Consider the following 23557-nt stretch of genomic DNA (forward strand, 5'->3'; position numbering starts at 1 on the left):
TACTTTCCAAACTCTACACACACTCTCCAACATACTCCTACTAGTATTTTTGAAAAATTATGGAAATTATGAGACAAGTTCTGGCTAAAAAGAAGTCGTAAGGGAGAGCTGTGAGCCCCCAGTGACAGCACTGCCAGAAAAAGGCAAAAATCTGAGTCCTGGACCAGTGGGGAATTTTAATCACTTGGTATATTTCACTGGAACTCCACATTTCTACTGACACAATGAATTGGTAAAAACCAGAAGTTCAAACTTCTGAATACAGTGGTTAGTGCACGAACTCTGAGTGGAACTGCATCTACCGATAAATTAAACTTTTTTAAAAAACCATCCAAGCAAACAGCCCAGTCCGACAGGGGATGGAACTGCAGTCTTCCCAAATGGAATTCCATGGTTTTAACCACTGCCACCTTGCTTCTATGGGAAGAAACAAGAGATTCTACAAGTCACAGCATCAAACCAAAGAGACACTGGTGAGTTTCCAAGATACTGCTTGACAGACTACTTTGATCCAAGTTCAAGTTTGAATTCAGTTTAACACGCTTTTTGCGTGGTAGAACATCTTGCTTGACTCATTAATAAATACTTAGTTTTTGCAGATCCATCATACAGATGTGGATGTGGGGCTGTGGCTGATCAACAACTCGTACAAAAAAAGATACTAACAAGTGTAATTCTTCCTGGAAATTTTATTATTTAAGCAACCACTTTCAATGCTTCATTAGCATTACTTTCAGGCCCCTATCTGAAAACCAAATGGAGACATCCAAATATAGGCGCACATAGAATATGTACCGTATATATTGAACTGGATACCATGGACTTCTATTTATTTGACATGTCAGTTGTTGTGTGTTTGGATTTACACGTCAAATAAATGTATGTCCACATATCCAGTTCAATATATAAGGTAAATATTCTGTGAGTGCCAATGTCTAGATGTCTTCATTCATTTTTCATACACAGGTCTGAAGGAGGGGACACTAATGAAGCATCAGACCTGGTTGCTTAAATAATACAATTTTTAGGGCAAATTAGGGCAAATGGGTATACACTCGCGCGCGCGCACACACACATATACAGACACAAGCAGACATATTTAAAGACCATATGTCTGCTTGTGTCTGTGTATATATGTGTGTGTGTGTGTGTGTGTGTGTGTGTGTGTGTGTGTGTGTGTATACCCGTCCTTTTTTCCCCCTAAGGTACGTCTTTCCGCTCCCGGGATTGGAATGACTCCTTACCCTCTCCCTTAAAACCCACATCCTTTCGTCTTTCCCTCTCCTTCCCTCTTTCCTGATGAGGCAACAGTTTGTTGCGAAAGCTTGAATTTTGTGTGTATGTATGTGTCTGTTTGTGTTTCTATCGACCTGCCAGCTCTTTCGTATGGTAAGTCACATCATCTTTGTTTTTAAATATATATATGTCATTCAAGAACATGGTTAATCTATCAACAAACTTTATAAAACAGAACTAAGAGAAGGGAGGCAAGGTTCAAAGATAAGATTCATGAACTACCATTTGAATCTCTATTCACAGCAAGACAGTCCTCAGATAGATGTTCAAACCACTGTAGTAGGCAATGCTAAAACAAAGATGCCATGCATCATTGAATGGCATTTCTGTATTTCCAACTGACTAAAGTTTGCAGCCATGCAACATATAACTTTGGAACATTCTTATTCTGTTAATATATTTCACCTAAATTTATATTTAGTGGAAATATGGTCAACAGATATCACAATACGTTATTTCAGTTTAGTACGTATTTTCCTGTACACCCAAAAATTTCCTTGATTCTCTTCCACTTGTCTGTCTCATATCTGGAACTGGATTTATTAAGTGCAGTACAAGAAACTTCCATAAGCTCATTACTCTTACATTTAAATTTTATTTGTCAGTGACCTTCAAAATACAGTTGAACTCAACTCTTCATGATGACACCTCCACATAGGTGGAGACCAATAAGAATTGTTCATTTGCCTGCATGTGAAGCACTAGTTTTCAAAGGAGACACACTGTCTATGTATGAAGAAGCGGTATACGGCTGTCATCTTGAGCAGTAACAACAATGTAAAGCTTGTAATTGTAGGACCATGCCAGCAGGAAGGTGAGCGCTAATGGGGTTTCTAATTAACTTATGCATATGCACATGACTGTTTATCCCCCCCCTCTCCACCTCACTCTCTCAACACATCCCCCCCCCCCCACACACACACACACACAAACGCACAGAACCATCTCAACAGCATAACAGCAACACAAACTTCTTTCTATCTGTACATGCATATCCCTGATGCCATACTTGAACATCACTTTTATGACATCATCTTCCCCATTTAGTACTCAATGAAACTTGGGCTACAAAAATTCATCTGCATTTTATTCACCATGTTTAAATACTTGTAAATGCCAGTGCAAGCAGTTAAGCGAGTTCTTCTTAACCATTTTTCTTTAGCTGTCACAATTCTATGCCTACTATGTAACACTCACCACAGATAACTGTGACACATTTTGTACAATCTAGCACACATTTTTGATATTTATATACGAGCTCAATAGTCACACAATGGCAGTTTGTAGACACTCAGAACATTATACTACAGTAAACAAGCAACCACTCATGTACCACACAAGCAATCACATTCACTTACTCAACAGTAAACATGTAGGCATTTGCAGCACCATCACAAACTCTCGCAGATTCATTTCTAAAGAGCGACTGATTACCTCACCGTTTAGTCCCATAAACCCCCCTCCATCAATCAATCAATCTATTTCTAAAGGCACAGTTTCCCACAATTTCCTTTCCAGCACTGATTCTCTAAACATGAGGGCATTCTTTCATCTAACTTATATCCTCTACCTAAAAACAATACCCATTTTAGCCCTCTTTTGTGTCTTTACAGTGTCATCATTTCCTTTCTTGCTTATGATTACCTTTAACATTATTTAGTTCATCACTTCTCTTCCAACTTTTTAAGTGATTAGCACATTCCACAACCCTATAGCATCTTATTCTTTTTTGTTTTTCTTTTCTGCAAACTGCATTGTCTCCTGGACCTCCAGTTCTAAGCGGAATATCTGCTAAATTTTCTGGTGTGCTCACTCTCAATTTCTTTCTCTTCACTTCACATTAAGAACACCTTAGTTCCAAGAACTTGAAGAGCTGAAAACTCCACTATGCAGGCAGTCACACAGCAGTTCCATAAAGTAACAGTCACAATTTATTTTGCTATTTCAACTGAATACACATAATTAACATACAGTAGATGCAGCTGGATTAAGTAAGAACAGCTGAGGCAGATTTCCTCTAACATACTTCTTAAATTTTACTGATCAACAGTGTTTTACACCAGGCTGATCCCTTAATGAAAATCATTGACAATTTCTTTTTGGAAAGCCACCTCAATACAGAATAATAAATATTACATTCATAAAGTTATTACAACAGACAAATGTCACAATAATGGTACACTAGGTGTCACTGACATATGAATTCAACAACAAAGTATGAAAAATGCAAACAACAAAAAATGCTTGCTTGGAAAACAAAACATTTTGCAACTACAGGGTAACAATAATCTTATCTCAGCATTTCACAATCACATGACACCACAGCACTGTATTAAAACTATAGTAACTATACAATCTTGACTTTTCACAGCTCCAGACAAAGTTCTTTTTCCAATTTTTCTGGTATATATGTAACTTGCAGCTCCTCATTCACTTAATAATTGCAGTGACAATAAAAGATGTATTTGAAACCCCACCTATCAAACTCACAATAAGCCTTTTGCAATAGAAGGCACTGATACCAAGAATGTACATATCACTGATGATAACCCCTTGCAATAGAAGGCATTGTTACCAAGAGTGTGCATATCAGTGGTGATATATCTGGCAAACCCCGCTGACATATCATATTGTGATTGTACAATTAAAGACAACAAACCGACTAGTTCATATTGCATACTCAGATCCTGGCTGGTGAGCTGCATAAAATGAGTCACTCCAGTACTGGCATGTCCATACTACCACACATCTATGCATTATTGTGTCTAACACAAGTTGGTCTTGTCACGAAGAACAGAAGAAACAAAAGCACTTTTTCAACCACTTATCTTCTCCAATTAACTCATGCACTCTGCTCTGCATTGCAAGCAATCCCTGCAGAAAAGAGCTGACAAAGCATACTTTCAAATGAAACACCTTGCAACCACTGATAAAACAGCTGTGTAACAGTCTCAATGGCTAAAAGACACATTGCAAATTACTATTTCATGCCAACTGCAGAGCAGTTGTCTTTTCCCCTTTATTTCAAATCTACATCTCTATCAGTGTGTACCCAAACCTTCAAGTCGGTCTTGCTCTATCATTGATTCTGATCATTTTGAGAGTAAGAGTAGCTATCAAAAAGCATTTAACTGAAACTCATTCCAAAATTCTATTTCCTTCCTATTACGATGTTGCGTAGTTAGAAATACATGTAGTAACTCCATTCTCTTACTTTTCTTTGGAAAGGTCCATCCTGACCACATGGTTTGTACAATTCACAATGACCAGTTTTGTCTATTGCCATCTTTAGATACATTACAAACAGAAAAACTGTAGTGTGAAAACTAACTTCAATTAGCTGAGGTTAAATCTTCAAAATACTTTGGAGTACACAAGGAATAAATAAATAAAATAACTAACAGCCATTCATACCAGCTATACATACCATAAAAAATATTCTGATGCAAGTATCAATGTCAATATTTATACAACAGTACATAGTGATTGCTGGTGATGGCCCGAGGGTGTCCTGTAATTATACATATAACTGCAGCCAGCAGAGGGCACTGACGCTATTGTAAATTCAATGGTTAAAATGCAATATGTGCAGTCATAAATTAAAACTATTTCATATGGCAAAATCAGTATCTGACACTAAAACATAATTGACATATAATATGTAAAATAAAATCCATACTTAAAACACACATAATGGGTAATACTAGAAAGCTCCTGGACTGGTAAAATTAAAAAGAATAAAACGTGTAAAAATAACAAAGCAATTAAACATGACCGTAGATGAAAGCTAGTTAACAAGATGATGATTGTTTAATGAAAGTCTCTACAGTCAGTAACATATTCAGATTGGAATGTAGCAAGTTCTGCCACAAGATAACTAAAACTTCTTTTGAACAGAATATGAGGCAGTGCCATCTAGTCCACCCTGAATGTGCAACCAAGTGTAGAGACTAATTAATCACTGTCTTACTAAATTTGTTCCACTTACATCATATTTAATTGCTTTGTTAGTTTTACACCTATTATTCTTTCACATGACAACATGTTTAGTTCATTGGTTACATGTTCCATAAATAATCTGAATGATTCTTTTATCAAAATGATGTGGAATGAGTTAGTTTACAGGATACACATACATGATTAGTGTTAACATTAATGATTACACCATTTCCTAGTGCAACTCATGCACTGAAGAATTGGCTTTAAAAAACAGGTTATCAGTTTGTAAACAGAAATTGATCCATGCAGCAAAAGGAGCTGTCCATGAAAAATAATTGTAGGTTAGATTTAAAATTTGCTTTGCTATCTGTCAGACATTTTATGTTATTGGGCAAATGATCAAAGATTTTTGAACTCCCTTCTGTGCTACTGAAAGTGTAATAACATATAATAATTGTCGTTTTTCACTCTAGTGTTGTAGGTACGGACTTAATTTTTTTTTTTTTTTAAACTGCGATGGATTATTTATGACAAATTTCTTTAGTGAATATATGTACTGTGACAGTGCAGTTAAAAGTGCTTAGCTCTCTGAAGAGGTACCCTACATAACGTCTGTGTGGGCGAACACCACATACTGCTCTTACTCCTCACTTTTGTGCAGTCAGTACTTTCTTTCCAAGTGGAGAGTTTTCAGAAAATCATTCCATATACTAAGTGGAAATATGCAAAATACGTAAATAGGTTAATTTGTTTGTTTCCAAGACTAGCAATTATACAAAGAGCAAAAGTCACTCAACTGAATTGTTTGAGAATTTCAGTAATATGCTTTCTCCAGTTCAAGTTTTCATCAATATGTGCACCCAAAAATTTGGAGCATTCTACCCTATTTACTAACTCCTATCAATGTGCTACATCAATCGCTGAGATGACTATTTGTCGTAAAGAACTGAATATAGGATTTTAAAAAACAGGCAGAGTGGGTTTTTCTTCTGAGAACCAATTTATAATTATTTTGAAAACAACATTTACGATCTCTTCTGTTGCTTTCTCTTTAATAGGATTTATTATAGCATTAGTATCTTCTGCAACACATACCAGTTCTGCTTATTGAAAGTTGAGTAGAAAGTCATGGACACACAGGCCTATAAGGAATAGGAGTGGACCAAAAATTGAACCCTGTGGGACTCCCTTTGTGATTTCTCACCAGTCACTAAAATTTTCTAACCTTCTGGAATATTTTGAATTATTCAGCACAACCTTTTGCGTTTTGTTTCTTAGGTATGATTCAAACCACCTGTGCGGAAAGGCATCACTTCCGTAAAACTTGAGTTTTTCTGAGAGTAGCATGATCTACACAATCAAATGCTCTGGAAAGATCACAAAAAAATACCAACAGGTGATATTTTATTATTTAAGTCTTGTACGATTTGACAAGGGAATGTATAACTAGCATTCTCAGCAGAGTAACCCTTCTGGAATCCAAACTGTGAAATGCTAAGTAAATTGCTTCTATTTAAGTGAGAGACTACTATTGAGTATACTATTGTTAGCTTTCTTATGAAGAGGTTTACCAATGGCATATTTTAATCTGCCTGGAACAATTATTGTAAGGGCATTACAATAAGTAATAAGCTGGAACAACTTTTCAGAATTCTGTTTGACATTCCATGAACAACACATAAGCTTTTGTTTCTGGAACTTTTGTAACTCTATTAATTTCAGTGAAGGATGTTGGTATTACTTCTAGCTTCTTAAAGTTCTGTGAAATGACATTTTTAATACAGCCTCTCACTTCTTCAACTGCACTAGTTAATCCTATTTCTGCTGCTACATTTAGAAAGCGACTGTTAAACATACTTGCAACCTGTGAATTATCTGTCACAATATTGTCAATTAATTTAACTGTTATGGTATCTTGTACACTGTATGGCTGCCCTGTCTCCTGTTTGACAACAACCCATATAGTTTTAATCTTATCAAGTATTATACATGTTATTAATTTCTGTCAGTATGTACATGCTTCATGACTTTTTAATTACTTTCCTTAATACGCAGGTAATGTAAGATCTTGACTTATTCTGGCCTTTATATAAATCTCAGCCTTCCTCTTACATGTGATTTTAATTACCTAAGATAGCCACTGTTTACTTTTTTTTTTTGATGTATCTTCTTGTTAACTTCTTAGAAAAGCAACTTTCAAACACTGACACAAATTTACTATTGAATAACTTAAATTTGACATTAGCGCATCTTTCTACAGATACCTCACCCCATACCATCTCTTTTAACTTACTCTTTAAATGTTTTTGTTGTTCTCATTAATAAGCCTCACTGCTTTGTATAAACCTGCTTCAGGGCTGTAAGGTAACATATGCTTTATTTCCATTAATTGTGCATCATGATCAGATAATCCATTAACTATTGAGTACACGTTAATTGCTTGAGACTGAGCACTGTCTATAAAAATGTTATCAATCACTGACTTACTATCTTGTTGTACACAAGTTGGAAAACTGACTAGTTTAATTAGAATGAAACAGCCAAACAATGATTAGAGTTGAGTTTTCCTGTCCATTATGTTTAGAAAATCTATGCTGAAATCTCCACAAACTATTAACTGTTTCTTCTTGTCTGACAGGTAGTTCAATAATGCATCTATATTTCTCACAAATAGCTAACAGTTTCCTTGAGGGGATCTGCAGACTGTTACAATTATCAGAGAAGTATTCTGTAGGAACAACTCAGAAGCACATGCTGCTAGGTTCTGATCAATATGAAAACCATTTGTTGTGATATTTATGACTTTTGTGTCCAACTTTCACACATATCATGTCTCCTCCTTTTTTGATGTAAACTAAACACAAAAATGATGGTAGTTTACAATCCCTAATATTTAACTTACTCATCCCTGTGGTTATGTGGTGTTTAGAGAGGCACATAATATCTATCAGTTCAGAATTTTCCACATCTTCTACGCATAAAGAAGATAATCTCGTTTTTCAACTCCCAAATGTTCTGATGAAACAAATTAATTCTACTTTTCTAGAAACTGATACATATATTACGATCCTGTTCTGCTTTAATTTCTTTCAATGCTGTTTGTCTGTAATCTGACTGTAACCTAATAAATGTGCCTCTTCAACTCCAGTAATCACAGTTTTTTTGTCTTGTGCAGTTGCAGTCCCCCTGCAAGATGTTCAGTTAATCTTTCCTTCACCCTTTTATACAGGTGCAGGCCACAATTTGTTTATCCCCATCTCCCAACTGCAGCAACAGGCATGACACAGATGAGATGTTATTTCTGTCAAATGCAAAATGCTCAGTTCTTTGTTAACATGGGTAACAGCTGTGATATCCCAGGGCTGGTTATGGCACTGTAAAACCTCCACAAACCTCACGTGAATGTGTGACATTTCTGCTCGTATTTCCTCCAGATCACCTACTGTAGTTACCTGATCATTTCCATCAAAATCTCTTCACTAGGCCATTATGTTCTCTGTCACTCGGCTAAGCTTGGCACTAGGTTTGACAATGCTTGTAACCTGGTATTCTACACCTAGCTTTTTCTGTAGCAATAGGCATTCACCTATCCCATGACAGCTACCTAGCAGCAGAACTGACTTCGTTCTACATGACTCTTCAACTGACCTGACCTTAAAGTTGTTCCTGTGACTCTGTTGCACTCTACTTTTCTCAAAAACTGGTTGAGGCTCTTCTCCCATTTCAGGTCACAACTTCACCAGGCTAGAACCTTTATATCATTAGACTTTACACATTTTATGAAGCTTCGAAGTATGGATTTTATTTCTACATATTGTATGTCAATCTACATTTTATTGTCAGACACTCAGTCAGCCACACAAAATAATTTTACTTCATGACTACACATATTGCATTTAAACTTGAATTTGTGGTACTTATTATTTGTGTACCCTAGCAATATTGTCCTCTCCTGGCTGCAGTTGTTTGTGAAGTACAGGATGCCTCCAGCCCATTCACGAGTACTCACTATGTACCCTGTTGTGTAGATATTTATGTTAATAATCAAATTAGAATATTGTTATGGTATGTATGGTTGATATGCATGGCTGCTATTTATGTTATTATTTTCTATTTGTTATTTCTTATCTATTCTCAACTTTTTGCAGTTTAACCTCACCTGACTGAACATAATTTGTCACATCACTGTTTGTCTGTCTGTAACACCTGTAAAGATGGAAATAGCCAAAAGTGTTAATTGTGAATTATATAACTTACATAATCAATATGGACTTTACAAATAAATTACAGACTTTATGTCTTCAAGCGACTTCTTCTTTTCTTCTTTGTGCCTGAGCAACAAGATAAGACACATCATTCTACCTGCAATTTATAACAGAAAATTTCACTAGTTTAAGTTGTTCCAAGAGATCTGTTCCCAAACAACAGTAAACTTTTCTCACAAATTCAATCCAAAGCAGCCGAATTCAAACCTACTATGTGCAGAAAAATAAATCACACATTTTAAAAATATTAACATAATTATTTTTTGCAAAGTGATGACAATCAACTATGACTGGGTTATATAATAAAAACATTATTAATAATTTTTTGATTTCCAAGGTAATTATGATAACAACAGATTACAAAATGCTGATAGAACAGTTGCACACGAATTCCTGTGCCTTTTCTATATAGACATCAATTGTGCTAGTAAATAATGTATGATAAGTTTTCTCATATGATAAAAACAATACATGGGTATTGTTAAAGCATTAAGTCAGCTATCTGCATAGATATTATATCTGGGCATCCACTTTTCGTATCCACCCCATCACATCTTATACTTAGGCTCATACACACAGTCATAATTCCTGTCCTGTAATAATATTCCTCAGTTTTCCAGTCTTGTAGCATTTCTGTTTCGAAGCAAACTTTTAACTGAAGGCTTCACATTACAACTTCAACAAACTTTTGTTTTCAGAATTGCTTGTTCACCAGGTAACCCTTGCACAACTATGCATTTACTGAAAAACTCAAATCTGATGCTTTATATATACACTTCGATAAATTATTAGTGAAATCACAGTTATGTCATTAACTAACGTACACTGAGGTGGCAAAAATAAGGGGATACCTCCTACTATTGTATCACATCCCCTTTTGCCCAGCATAGTGCAGCAACTCGACACGGCATGGACTCAACAAGTTGATGGAAGTCTCCTGCAGAAATATTGAGCCATGCTGCCTCTACAGACATCCTTAACTGCAAAAGTGTTGCAAGTGCAGGTTTTTTTTTTTTTTTTTGCACAAACTGACCTCTGGATTATGTCACATAAATGTTTGATGGGATTCACTTCAGGCAACCTGGAAGGCCAAATCATTTGCCTGAATTGTCCAGAACATTATTCAAACCAATCATAAACAATTGTGGCCAGGTGACAAGGCAAATTGCCATCCACAAAAATTCCATAATTCTTTGGGGAACATGAAGAATGGCTGCAAACTGCCTCCAAGTAGCCAAACATAACCATTTACAGTAAATGATCAGTTCAGTTGGACTAGAGGACCCAGTCCACTCGACGTAAACACAATTCACACCATTATGGAACCCCCACCAGCTCGCACAGTGCCTTGTTGACAACTTGGGTCTACGAGTTTGTGGGATCTACATCGCACTCAAGCCCTACCATCAGCTCTCACCAGCTGAAATCGGAACTCATCATACCAGGCCACAGTTTCCCAGTCATCTAGTATCCAACCAATATGATCACGAGCACAGGAGATGTACTACAGGCGATGTCATGCTGCTAAAAAAGGCGCAAGTGTTGGTCATTGGCTGCCACAGACCATTAACACAAAATTTCATCACACTGTCCTGATGGACATTTTCGGTGTATGTTTCACATTGATTTCTGTGGTTATTTCAAACAGTGTTGTCTGTCTGTCTGTCAGCACTGACAACTTTACGGATACTGTTGCTCTCGGCTGTTAAGTGAAAGCTGTCAGCCACTGCATTGTCCATGATGAGATGTAATGCCTGAAATTTGGTATTCTCAGCACACTCTTGACACTGTGGATCGCACAATATTAAATTCCCTAACAATTTCTGAAATGGAATGTCCCATGCTTCTAGCTCCAACTACTTATGTGTTCAAAGTCTATTAATTCCTATCTTGTGGCCATCATCATGTCAGAAACCTTTTTACTCAAATCAACTGAGTACAAATAACAGCTAATCCAATGCACTACCCTTTTATATTTTGTGTATGTGATACTACCGCCCTCTGTATATGTGCATATTGCTATCCCATGACTTGTCAACTCCATGTAGTTGCTTATTCCCATTGAAACAGTACCAAAACTGTGAAATATGTTATTTCATTATTGATGAACCATCAACAGATGACAATCATGAGTATAGACAATAGTTTTAAATGCATCTGTAAGTTGTTCTCACAGTTATGCAAAATTTTCTTTGCTTTATGTGCATACTACAGCTTTCCCTAAGGAAACATATTCACTATGTTGATAACGACAGTTAATACTCTGTTTTCCATCTTTGCATGTAGTATATTTTGACTGCCAGTTCTTTATCTATGGACCTCTTTTCTGTTTCACGCGCATCCTCGATGATTTTATGCCCAATCATTCAAACCAAAAATCTTTCGCATTGATGTGCAGCTATAGGACATTACCTGCTCAAATAAGAAAGGGCACAATCTTGACCTATAGCAGGTGTCTTCACAACTTTCCAATTTCTATCCTCAAAATGATTTCTTAGTTCCTTAGTTACTGAACGTGTTCACAATCCACACGTTGGCCACACTCATTCCAATCTTCAGATAACTTTTTAAACTGTGAAAGCATAAGTTGAATGACATTAAAGATTACAAAACACTCTTTTGCACTTGTGAGTCAATATTTTCACCGAAGTCTTTATTGATTGGCAATAATCATTCTTTTTCTGGATTGCAGTTGTATGTCTATTTGTTTGTAATTGATGTTCAATCACACTCAGAAACATACCAAATATTCTTCATGTCTGCTTTCATGTGCAAACGATTACCGCCAGTACTATAACAATTATCATGTTACCAAATTTCTCTCCAATTGGTGTTGTTCTGTATCTAAGCACTCATTTCACCACAATGGCAATAATATCCATTAATCATTATAAATGCTATTCCTGCTGTGAGAAACTGTGTTTCATTCACACTACATAATTTAAATTAACAGATTACATCCCTCACAAAAGGGTTTCAAAGCACAAAATCTTTCTGTTTGTCCTTCAGCAAGACCTCTGCTACAAGTGATGTTTGCCATTTAATATGTTCAGCTACCCTTAATTCCACAAGTTATGTTGAAAGCACAGAAATGTTCAAGACACTGTCCACTACTTCTTGTTGCGTGTGTACACTTCATTCAGAATCTCTGACGTTTAATCACATCTCCCGCATTGCAGAGAAATATTTTTTTCCTATTGTCACAGTAACTACTGTAGAGTGAATTACCTTTCACTTTCATCATTTATTCACTTTAATAATGCCGTTCTTGTACCAGAGATTTATCAGCTTCACAGTGGATGTTTCTTTTCATCTTTCTCAAGATATGAGTGGCAATTTATAAATAATAGCTATGTGACATCATTTTTTAAGTCAACAAACAAATGGATACACTTCTCTGTTGGTAGACATCATCTGTAGCATCACCTTGGGAAAAATCCACCTTCGGCTACACAACCATGCCTTAACAGTCATTTGGATTTCAATAACAACTTCATACAGTGGTCCACAACAGTCACCCTCCACTTCAACAAAAAAGTTTGGATTATACACAGGATTCTGCATTGTACAGTGTGTCAGTTTCCTTCCAACATCAATAGTAATGCATAAAGTGTGTGTACCAGCATAGATACATTTATTTATTCATTCATCAAAGCATCTTCTCACGATGATATAGGATTTGTCAAGGCAAAATAGTGCAAATCAACAGGCCAAAATATACAAACCATAGCATATATAGCCTGCTTCATGAGTATAGAACAGATAGCCCATTGCCACAAAACAATATGTTTGACACTGGATTCTCTTAACCATTTTTACACAGCTCCATGTATAGCAACCAAAGTTCACTGATAACCACTATTCCACAAAGGCAACATGGATATCATCATCTGCAGCCCATTAAATTAAATCTATAACTTTCATTAGAATTGACTGCAGTGTTTCCACTTTTTTCTGTCTGTAATTGGCCTTTGTCCCATCCCCTGTAGATGAACTGGGTTATCTGAAAACAGCACAATTTTGGTAAATGTCCAATGCTTTGGATTCTTTGGCACTGTTTCTACTTCACAATTTGCATAGGTACAATATTCTGGGGTAATACTTTCACCTTCGTCCAAGAGAGAAAAAAAAACTGTAGTAATGAGGTTCTTGCCCTAATTTCTATTTCTCTCACAGAACAAAATAACTGTTTACGGTGACTCCTAACCTAAAAATGTGATTATAGAAGAGACATCACACAGTTCATCCAGTTTGTTCCACCAGTGTTGTCAACCAGTCATATGTAATATATCTGCAGGTATTACTTTTAGTAGACAAGAAATACAACTGCAGAAACCTTTCAAACAATGATCACTACAATTTTATTATTTATCTATACAAACTGGTAGTGAAATGAATTAATGTATGGACAGGAGTTACATCTGGCAATTTTCCATTAGCATGCTAGTGTTGAGCTGAGATTTCTACCCCATTCCTACTAATGGATAATCTTGCACTGGTGTTGGCCGTAACACTCCTCCATATGCCCTCATTTAATCTCAAAACTGTTTTCTTCAGCTGCTTCTTATTTCTTCTTCCAATGATGTCCACTCTACAGTGCTCTATCTGATATTTGATCTTCTTGTCACATGTTCTACCTAGTACCATCCCAGAGCCCACAGCCTGGTGATGAATGTAGCTGCCTCTAGGTCATAGGAACCCGAGTTCAATTTCTGGCTAAGTTAGAGATTTTCTTCATTCGGCGGCTGGTGTTTGTGTTTTTCTTATCATTCCACTTCATCTTCACTGACACACAAGTTGCCTAAGTGGAATCAAATAGAAAGACTTCAGAGCGGGTCTTCAGACCAATAGTGCCATACAATCATTTCATTTTCTCACCATTACGGCAATTTAGCTTGGGTCAATGATTGATTTACAATGTTTTGTTTCATCTTCCTTTATTTCTAATTTTTTATGTATGTTTTCTCCAAACAATAGAATGGTGTATTTTTCATATACGATACTGTTAACAGTCCCTCACCAGTTCCCACACAGGTCACTTGTTTCCGGCTTTCTTCTTTTCAGGTTAATGTGTAGACTAGCATGTTTACTCGTTTTGTTAAATTGTTCAAACTTCCCCTGCAAATGAACTGATCATTTGAGAACAGCACAATGTTTGTAAAATTCAGATGCTTTGGATTCTTTTCTACAGTGATGATATAATGAGCTTCACATCCAACAGTCTTAAATGCATCTTTTGTAGCTGATGTACATAAATTCGGTGAGATAGATTCTTCTTTCATTGAATCTTGTTCCAATGCTCAATTTACTTCTGCTCCCCCTTTAACTGTATTTAATTGTACTGCGCTGTTATAAAAAGATTTTATTTGGCACATATATCTTATAGGTCTCTATGATTAAGTATGTATCTTGTAGGTCTTTATTTTGTTGTAATTCGTAAGTACTTTATAATAAGTCGAGATTCAAAGGATGTAAAAGTTGAACCATATTTTATTCACAATATTTCTCTGCAAAGTATTTAAAACCTAGTATACAGATAATCAATTCTGGTCTGGTTTGTTCTGCTGAGAACGTTGAAGAATATGTTGTTGATCATCTTGATAAACAGATTGTAATTTTACGAGTTCAAAATAATACAGCGGAACAGACTAATGGCAATTTTACTCCATTTTATTTTAGACACAAGCCACTGAGAAGAGCTACATAAACATACAGATACTATGACTAAATTAAAAATTTTGAATTTTCCAACTGATTCTATTTCAGAGGAACCAGTAACCCAAACAAGCTGGTGAAGAGCTGACAATGTAAATTTCTGCATTCTGGTCCTAGACAGGCTAATCGGGTCTGACTGAAGGGAGGGAGGGGGAGGGAGGGGGGAAAGAGAGGGGGGGGGGGAGTGAGATGGGGAGAGGGGGGAGAGGGGGGGAGAGGGGGGGGAGAGAGGGACTTAGAGAGCAGTAACACAGCTCATAGTTTTTGGAGTTAATATCAATCCAAAGACCAGCACTGACTCAGCATGACTATCATAATGCAACTTACATATATTTTCTGCCAACATTCATTATGTCATAAGGTGATACAAATTAACACATTATATGTGCAATTTCAGCACTATGAATGGCCGCATAAAATAAATCTCTCTGTTGAAGCTATCTCGGAAGGTTATGGTGCAAATAAATATTTGCAAAGCTGGCAACAAAACAAAGATTTAGAAATATGATGATGATGATGATGAAGAAGAAGATAATGATGAAGTCCAATACTCCAAGGAGCGTAGGGGTCGAAGCGGGAGACCCGCACCACCGACTAGGCAAGGTCCTAGTGGAGGTGGTTTGCCGTTGCCTTCCTCTGGGAAATACAGGGTGTTTATAAATGAATATCAGGGTTTTAATGCTTTATACTATTTGTTACATTAAACTTACATTTATAAATGATATGTCAAATGAAAGAGAAACTAAAACAGTTTTACCAAGAATGCTATAAATGTTCAATGTGAAAAAGCAAAGTGTACCCACGTGCTGGATAGGCCGCAATGGGGGGCCCAGTGACAGGGCTTGCTTTGCATGGCCTCCACGTTCACCCGACCTAATGCCATGTGAATTTTTCCTTTGGAGCTTCATCAAGGATCGTGTGTACGTGCTTCCGCTACCAGCAGACCTCCCTGAATTAAGAAACCGGATTGAAGCAGCTGTTGCTACAATCACTGAAGACAAACTTATCAACGTTTGGGAAGAACTCGGCTATAGAATTGATGTGTGCCATGTACAAATGGTGCTCACATTGAACATTTATAAGGTTCTTGGTGAAACTGTTTGAGTTGCTCTTTCATTTGATGTATCATTTATAACTGTAAGTTTAATATAATAAATATTATGAAGCGTTAAAACCCCGATATTCATTTATAAACACCCTGTAGGATAATGAGACACAAATGGAGCCTAATGTGACGAAATAATTACAATGCATGGAGGAATCCAATTCCCAGTTGGCAAAGTCATTATAGTGGAAGATGACAACCAGTTTCCAAAACCGATGCAAAGAAACAACTTTTGCGCTTTTTCCAACCCATCAATACAGACTAATATTGCTGCAGAGACAAGCATATGCATAAAAAATGCTGTATAGATACTGAAGAAACATTATAGCATCTATCCAATAGTGTTTTAACGAAGCAGCACAGAAATGGAAGTAAAAAAACTACAAATATGAAGAAGAAGAATCTATTATTACATAATAAGGAAGTTTAGTTCTGCCTTGAGCAATGGATTTTTCTTCTTCTAGTACCCTTCCAGTTTCAGAGAAGTTTCTTCAGGTTCAGTGGGCTTTACTTATACTCTGTTAAACAACAAACAAATAATATTTGCATCATGATATTTATGTATTTTTGTGGTTATAATATTTATACTGAGAAAATATTAACAGAAAAAATAAATACATACCTTAGTATTACATACTGTTGTTCAAAAGTCTGTATGGTACTTGCAGCATGGCTATAATTATTGCCTTCCAGTATGTCATCCGCAATTTATAACAATTGATCAATGTTCTGTTACCTAATTTACCAAATTTTAGGCGTAACATGATATTATCCATACTTTTTATGTTTCTTCTGTTTCCTTTTCATAGCACTAATTACATTATATTAAGTTGTGTTGTATAAATGAGATATTTGTTATTTTACTCTCTGACTAGCATTTTTTTGGGTTACAGTACTATTTATTCAGAAAAATGTGTTGAAAGGAATGTTGATTGTGATTAGGCTTTGTAAAATCGCGAGTGGTGAGGAGATGAAGAACAAAATCGCGAATCTTTGTTTACAACACAATGTAATACAATGACAATAGTGCTATAGAAACAAAACAGAAAAATATCAACAATATCACATTTCGCCTTTGGAAAATTACACAGCAAAACTGTGATATATGGTTATTAATTGCATATGACACACTGGAAGGCAGTAATTATAGCTGTGCTGCAAATACTAAACAGACTTGTAAACAATAATATATAATACTAAGGTAAATATTTATTTTTTGTGTTAATATTTCTGTTAGTACTTTGCTTAATGCAAGTACTATAACCACAAAAACAGGTAAGTATCATAATGCAAATATTCTTTGGATGTTGTGTACCAGAGAATAAATAAAATCCACTGTAGGTGGAGAAACTTCTCTGAAACATTTATGGGTACTGAAAGAACTATGTTTGCTCAAGACAGAATCATATTATCTTCTTACATATTAGCAAGAAAACTCTGACAAAAAAGCTTCAACCACAAAACATATTCACAGATGTACAAGTCTTGAAGAGCTAGGAAAATAATTCCAAGGGTATGTTGAGAATCATCATTACATGAATACTTAAAGATAATAGCGCAGTCATATATTTACTCAATAACCATTCAGTACTGATTAAAAATGACACTGCTTTGTTAGAACCTAGGATGGGAACACCTGGAACTATGACAGCTGTTTTGAATTCAATACAGTCAGAACAACAGAAACAGACAACAGCTAGGTCCTTGCAACTGATTTGCAGTCTTTTAAAAAAAAAAATGAGTATGGAAATACACAACCAGAAAAAGCACGGCAATGTTCCAATGCTGAGGGATTAAGTTATACAGGGCTTAGGTGCACTTTGTGCATCATACATACACAATGCAGACAAAATGATAAAATGTAAATTTCACAATTATTTTGAGGCATGTAAATGCCTCAGCATCACCATGTGTGGAGAAAGAGCTTGAGTTTTTGCAACCAAGCTAGAAATATCCACATCAATTCAGTGGTAAAAAACTGCTTCAAAGCACTAAAATGCCATTCACAACCATGACAACTAAACTAAAGGGTCAGGTGGATAGGGAAAGTATTTTCTGGACACACATTACAGTAAAAACTGTTCATATGCTATTGGATTCCAACGTTTTCTGTAGGGTGGTATTGTTTACAACACCTCACAGCCCACTAAACTTGGCTGGATTACTAAAACTAAAATCGAAGGTGAGAGACAAGGCTAATGCATTAACACTTCTCACACTAGTTCCCTACAATTCATGGAACAATGTTGTATCCAAAATCCTATACATTACTTGGGAAAAGAAATGTCAAAGTTACTAGTATTGCCATTAGCATTAAGTTGTATACCATGCATATGGAACTCACTTTAATAACGGTTTTATTTGGTAAACATTCATCTAAAAAAGTTTCTAACTCAAGTTTCCTTGTACCAATAACAATAATTAGTACGACTCTGCTTTCAATTTTGTTACTGACATACAGTTGAAATTGCTACTTCTTCAGCAATTTAGTACTTTCTCTGCACTAATGGTTTATTAGCAAATATTTATTGCTTTCACAGCCATGTCAGCACACTTCAATTGATACATTTTGTCCTGTGACCAACACCTTTTAAAAAAAACTTACCAAGAAACACAATAATGTACTCAAAAAATCTAAAAGATATGGGAAGTATTACTTCTTGTGCAAAATCATTTGCATTTGACAACTTACTTCCTGCAAGCCCTATAGTCACTTTTCTATTTAATTATTCATCCAGTGTACATTTGACAATGATGTAAGATTTGTCATCATGATACAATGAAAATAAGCAGCTCAATATACAGGCACGCAGAACATATGATTTTTAAGACAATAGGACACATGGTCAGCTGTGTCCTTGTCGATGGAACCATCCCATCATTTGTCTGAAATGGTATACAGAAACTACAGAAAACCATAAAAAGGCTGACTGAATATGATGTCCATCTCTTAACAACTACACTGCCTCATTCAGTTGGTGGTTAAAATGCCAGTGCCAAGTAGACAATGAGACTTTAAAAATTTCTCACTATTAACGTTATGGCATGTTTAAGGCAATCAGCTGATCTTAAAGTCACCGGCAACAATGTAGCTGTTACTTTAACAGAAAACATGTTAAAAAAAAAAAACAAAAAAAAAAACAAAAAAACACCTGATGCTCACCCTATACGCTTTGCTGAGAAAACATTCATCCCACTATGCAAACAGGATTTCTTGTAAAAAATAATCATAATTTATCATCTAAGAGACAAGCTGTACCTAATGTTACAGTACTACAGAGAAATATATGAAAGACACTTCTGGGATATCCAACATATACTTCCTTCAAAACCAAAGATAGTCTCTACAATGTTGTACTGTAAAAATCTGTGTGTGTTCTTGCAACAGGCCCTGAGAAACCATCTGTGCAAGAACAAAGTTCACGTAATAATAAGTACAACTATTGAGTAGGAAATCGTCTGTAACTGCAATATGAAACTTTTAAATAATATAGCTGTACAAAATATTTGCAACTGCACATCAAACAGCTGTGCAATATATATGCAATTTCACATCAAATACATAAAAAAGAAATGCCAAAACACAATTCCAGCTTTCTATATCCCTGAGTATCATATATAAAAATTAAATATTGCCAATCTGCTATTTCAAACTGAAACAAATGATCAATGAAAGCAAAATCTCATCTTAGGTATTCCCAAATAACCAGTACAGAGTGTTACATGTTACTGGTTTATCAAAGATGATACCTACCAATGATTTTAGAAGGGTGCGCATAACTTATATTTTTGGAGACACTTGTTCTTAACTTATAACACAACATAATAACACAAAATTAGGAAAAATGTATACATGTGAGGCATGATATAGCCTTCTTTAATGTGTACAGTAAAGGATCTGCCTATAAGAAAAATTTTCTCAAGTGTATTACAGTTTCTAATATTTGTGTTTAAGAGAAATAAATAAGTGAAGTCTTTCCTCCAAAATAAATGAGGGTTCAAACTAACCACATGAAGGGTACAAGACATGCTGTATGCTACATGGCATTCTAAATAACACCCTAAATTAAGGAAGGAATAAATCTGCCAATGCATAATCAACACTTATTTATATTTTTGACTCTCATCTCAAAATTGTCCTCTGACCGCTAATTTTTCAAAAACAGACATTCTACACCATGGCTGTGTACAAAATATAGGTTGACTCTTACATTTATTTATTTGTTCATTTAAATAGCATCATTACATGTTTCGAACTGACAGGTTCACGTTAAGATATACTTTACATTAGCTATCACTTTGTGTTCTCCCAAAATGAGGAAACTTCCTCATGGTGGTGGTACCCTACAGATACATAGACAGAGTCTCACATTTTGTTTTGGTTGTACCGCATCACCACCACAAGAAAATTTCATCATTTGGGAGAACAAAATGTGAAAGCTAATGTAAAATGTATCTTAATGTAAACAAGTCGTCTGATGAACCTGTCGGTTCGAAACCGGCAACGGCATTACTTAAATAAATAAACAGCATTATAAAAAGTAGCTGCTGTTATCTTCTCTCTAATAGTCAATTTGTCTTTCGTGACGATTTAGGTAGGCCTATCATGTTTTCTCATACGAGGTAATAGCACAAATAAAGGTGAAACAGATTTCCACAATATGGGGCACTTACCTGGCAAACATCTAGTAGTAAAATAAACACAAAAGTATTTTAAAATCATTACATAAAAAGCGCCATTGTGCTGAATGATCTAAGGCTCACTTTAGGCAAGCCCTAAAATGACAAACAATACTGAACACACACACACGAATGAACAAAATAAACGCTTAAGTCCATATGCCCCGCCCCCCATGTTAGCACCAATTAGCTGACTTTCATACTTTGATAAATGTGATTTACAAGTCCTGGACAGGGCACACATTTTCAACAGTCCCCATTGCCAGAACATCCAACTTCATACTGCATGGCAATTAAAACATTTTCACAAAACACCATACACACAACCGTAAGCTGTGGGTTCTGATTGTTACACTGTAAATGCTAACAAATGATATCACAAGAAAATTTACACACTTTCACAAAACCCTAAAATAGGATAACAAGTCATAACCGTAATAATACAGTGAAAAACATTACATAAATGACTATACATTTACTGGACTAATCAGTATGACAAAGCCTCTAAATTTTCTTTAGCCAAGTTATCTAGTCAATACAAAATACAAATGACAACAAACTTTGTATTTCTATCGTCTTGTGTCGCAGATATAAACTTGGCTGCATTGAATACAGTACACGTACTAATCACAACACATCACTTTATCAGTCACAACAGATACACTGGAACAAAACAACCCTCCACCGCTAAAATTACAGCTTAAGAAAATTGGCAACCAATCATGAAATTGTAATGAAAACGACAAAATCTCCGTATCATTTCCATCACTGCAAAAAATTCACCCGAGTGTCAAAAAAATCTAGATGGAAGCATCGAAATATAATATATATGTACACAAATTCGTAATACGCGACTTCGAAAATTTCTTGTGTGCAATTCCTGGACAAACTACTGATAGCGTCCAAGAACTGGCGCGAAAACCGTAAATATGTAAATTATTGCAAAACAGTGTACTACCAAACTTACATTCTTTCCACTAACACTTCTACGAGACGCAAGTAATTACTTAAACTTATTATAGCATAATGCACTGGCCATTGCGTTACAATCAAAGGTTGAACTACCTATACAGCTGGTTTAAAAAAAGGATGGGATCCTTAACGTCAGTTTGTAGATACAGAACGGAAAACCCATAACAGAGGTTTCATTACTGCGTTATGGTCGAAAACAAACAATTCAAACACCAACCCGCATCAGGGTCTCGGCAACAAACTACCTTTATGAAACGCCATTTTGCAGCACTGTTTACAAAGACACGCAAATGCATATGGTAACAATTACTACGCTAAATGAACAATACTAGAAGTTTACGAGTAAATAATACGACTTACGCACTACACCTACCTGTCACTGACAGCAAAACAGTTGGTTTCAGCCCACACACAAGCATATTTAAAAGCCGACCGTCGCACGCGCACTCACTTCTTTAACACACATACCCAACTTTTATAAATGATATATTTACATACTATAAAGATACGGAAAGCAAGATGTTAAAATTATTGATTACTTCCACGACCTCCATGTAACTCTAAACAACACAAGATCCAGTGATGGCGGCCATCAATTGCAACAAAACAAAGGTCTACCTATACAACCCTAGGCCGTAAAACCAAAGATAAAATTTGTATTATGAACACACTTCCATTATATCATTCTCTTTGCTATACAGGTGAAAAGTAGAATTATCCTACAATTTTTACCGCCCCCCTCCCCCACACCAAGTTAAAATCGTTACAAATTGGTGATTTCTGGATGCTCATGATGTATCCTATCGACCTATTCCTTCTTTTAATCAAATTGTGTCATAACTTTCCTTTTTTAATTCAGTACATCTTCATTCGTTACTGCTTATACCATACAAATCATCAGAATTCTTCTGTAGCACCATGTTTCAAAAGCTTTATTCTCTCATTTTTATGGACTGCTTATGCCCAGTTCTAAGACAATATATCTTTTTAGCTGTGTAAATGAGGACACAAAGCGCAAGATCTGGGTGTGCAATAAATGTGACGACTATGGTTCAGATGGCTCTGAGCACTATGGGACTTAACTTCTGAGGTCATCAGTCCCCTAGAACTTAGAACTTCTTAAACCTAACCAACCTACGGACATCACACACATCCATGCACGAGGCAGGATTCGAACCGCGACCGTAGCGGTCGCGCGGCTCCAGACCGTAGCGACTAGAACCGCTCGGCCACTCCAGCCGGCTGTGACGACTATGAATTAGGCTTAAAATTTAGGAATGAAGACCATGTAAATAAAGTCGTCACTGTGCTACTAAATGAGATCATGGGGTTGAAACGTAAATATGAAACACCACTACAGCAAAAAACAGAGCACGAACTTAACTTGCAAAACAAATGTACAAAACGCGGCAGTATAGTGAACCGTCTTTTTTTCGAAACAACTACCGGTACTGTAGAGGATGGACTGTGTAAGAAATGCAACAAACAGTGAAAACTGGTATCACTTGTAACTAATGCAATACATAGTTTTGTTTTAGATGTGCTAAAGTTGATCCTTCAGTGAGGAAGAACAAAAAACTGGCAC

At 36.0% G+C, this 23557-nt stretch overlaps 1 protein-coding gene across 1 annotated transcript in view; it reads right to left on the reverse strand.

The window, feature by feature from the left end:
- Positions 1–22550, reverse strand: part of LOC126470661 (uncharacterized) — a 328353-nt gene extending 305803 nt beyond the window's left edge. Inside the window, exon 1 of the mRNA XM_050098652.1 lies at positions 22346–22550. The gene's annotated coding sequence lies outside the window, so the exon portion shown is untranslated. The remainder of the gene's footprint in view (positions 1–22345) is intronic.
- Between the last annotated feature and the right edge of the window lie 1007 nt (positions 22551–23557).

This window comes from Schistocerca serialis, chromosome 3, assembly GCF_023864345.2.
Source record: "Schistocerca serialis cubense isolate TAMUIC-IGC-003099 chromosome 3, iqSchSeri2.2, whole genome shotgun sequence".
Taxonomy (NCBI): Eukaryota; Metazoa; Arthropoda; class Insecta; order Orthoptera; family Acrididae; genus Schistocerca; species Schistocerca serialis.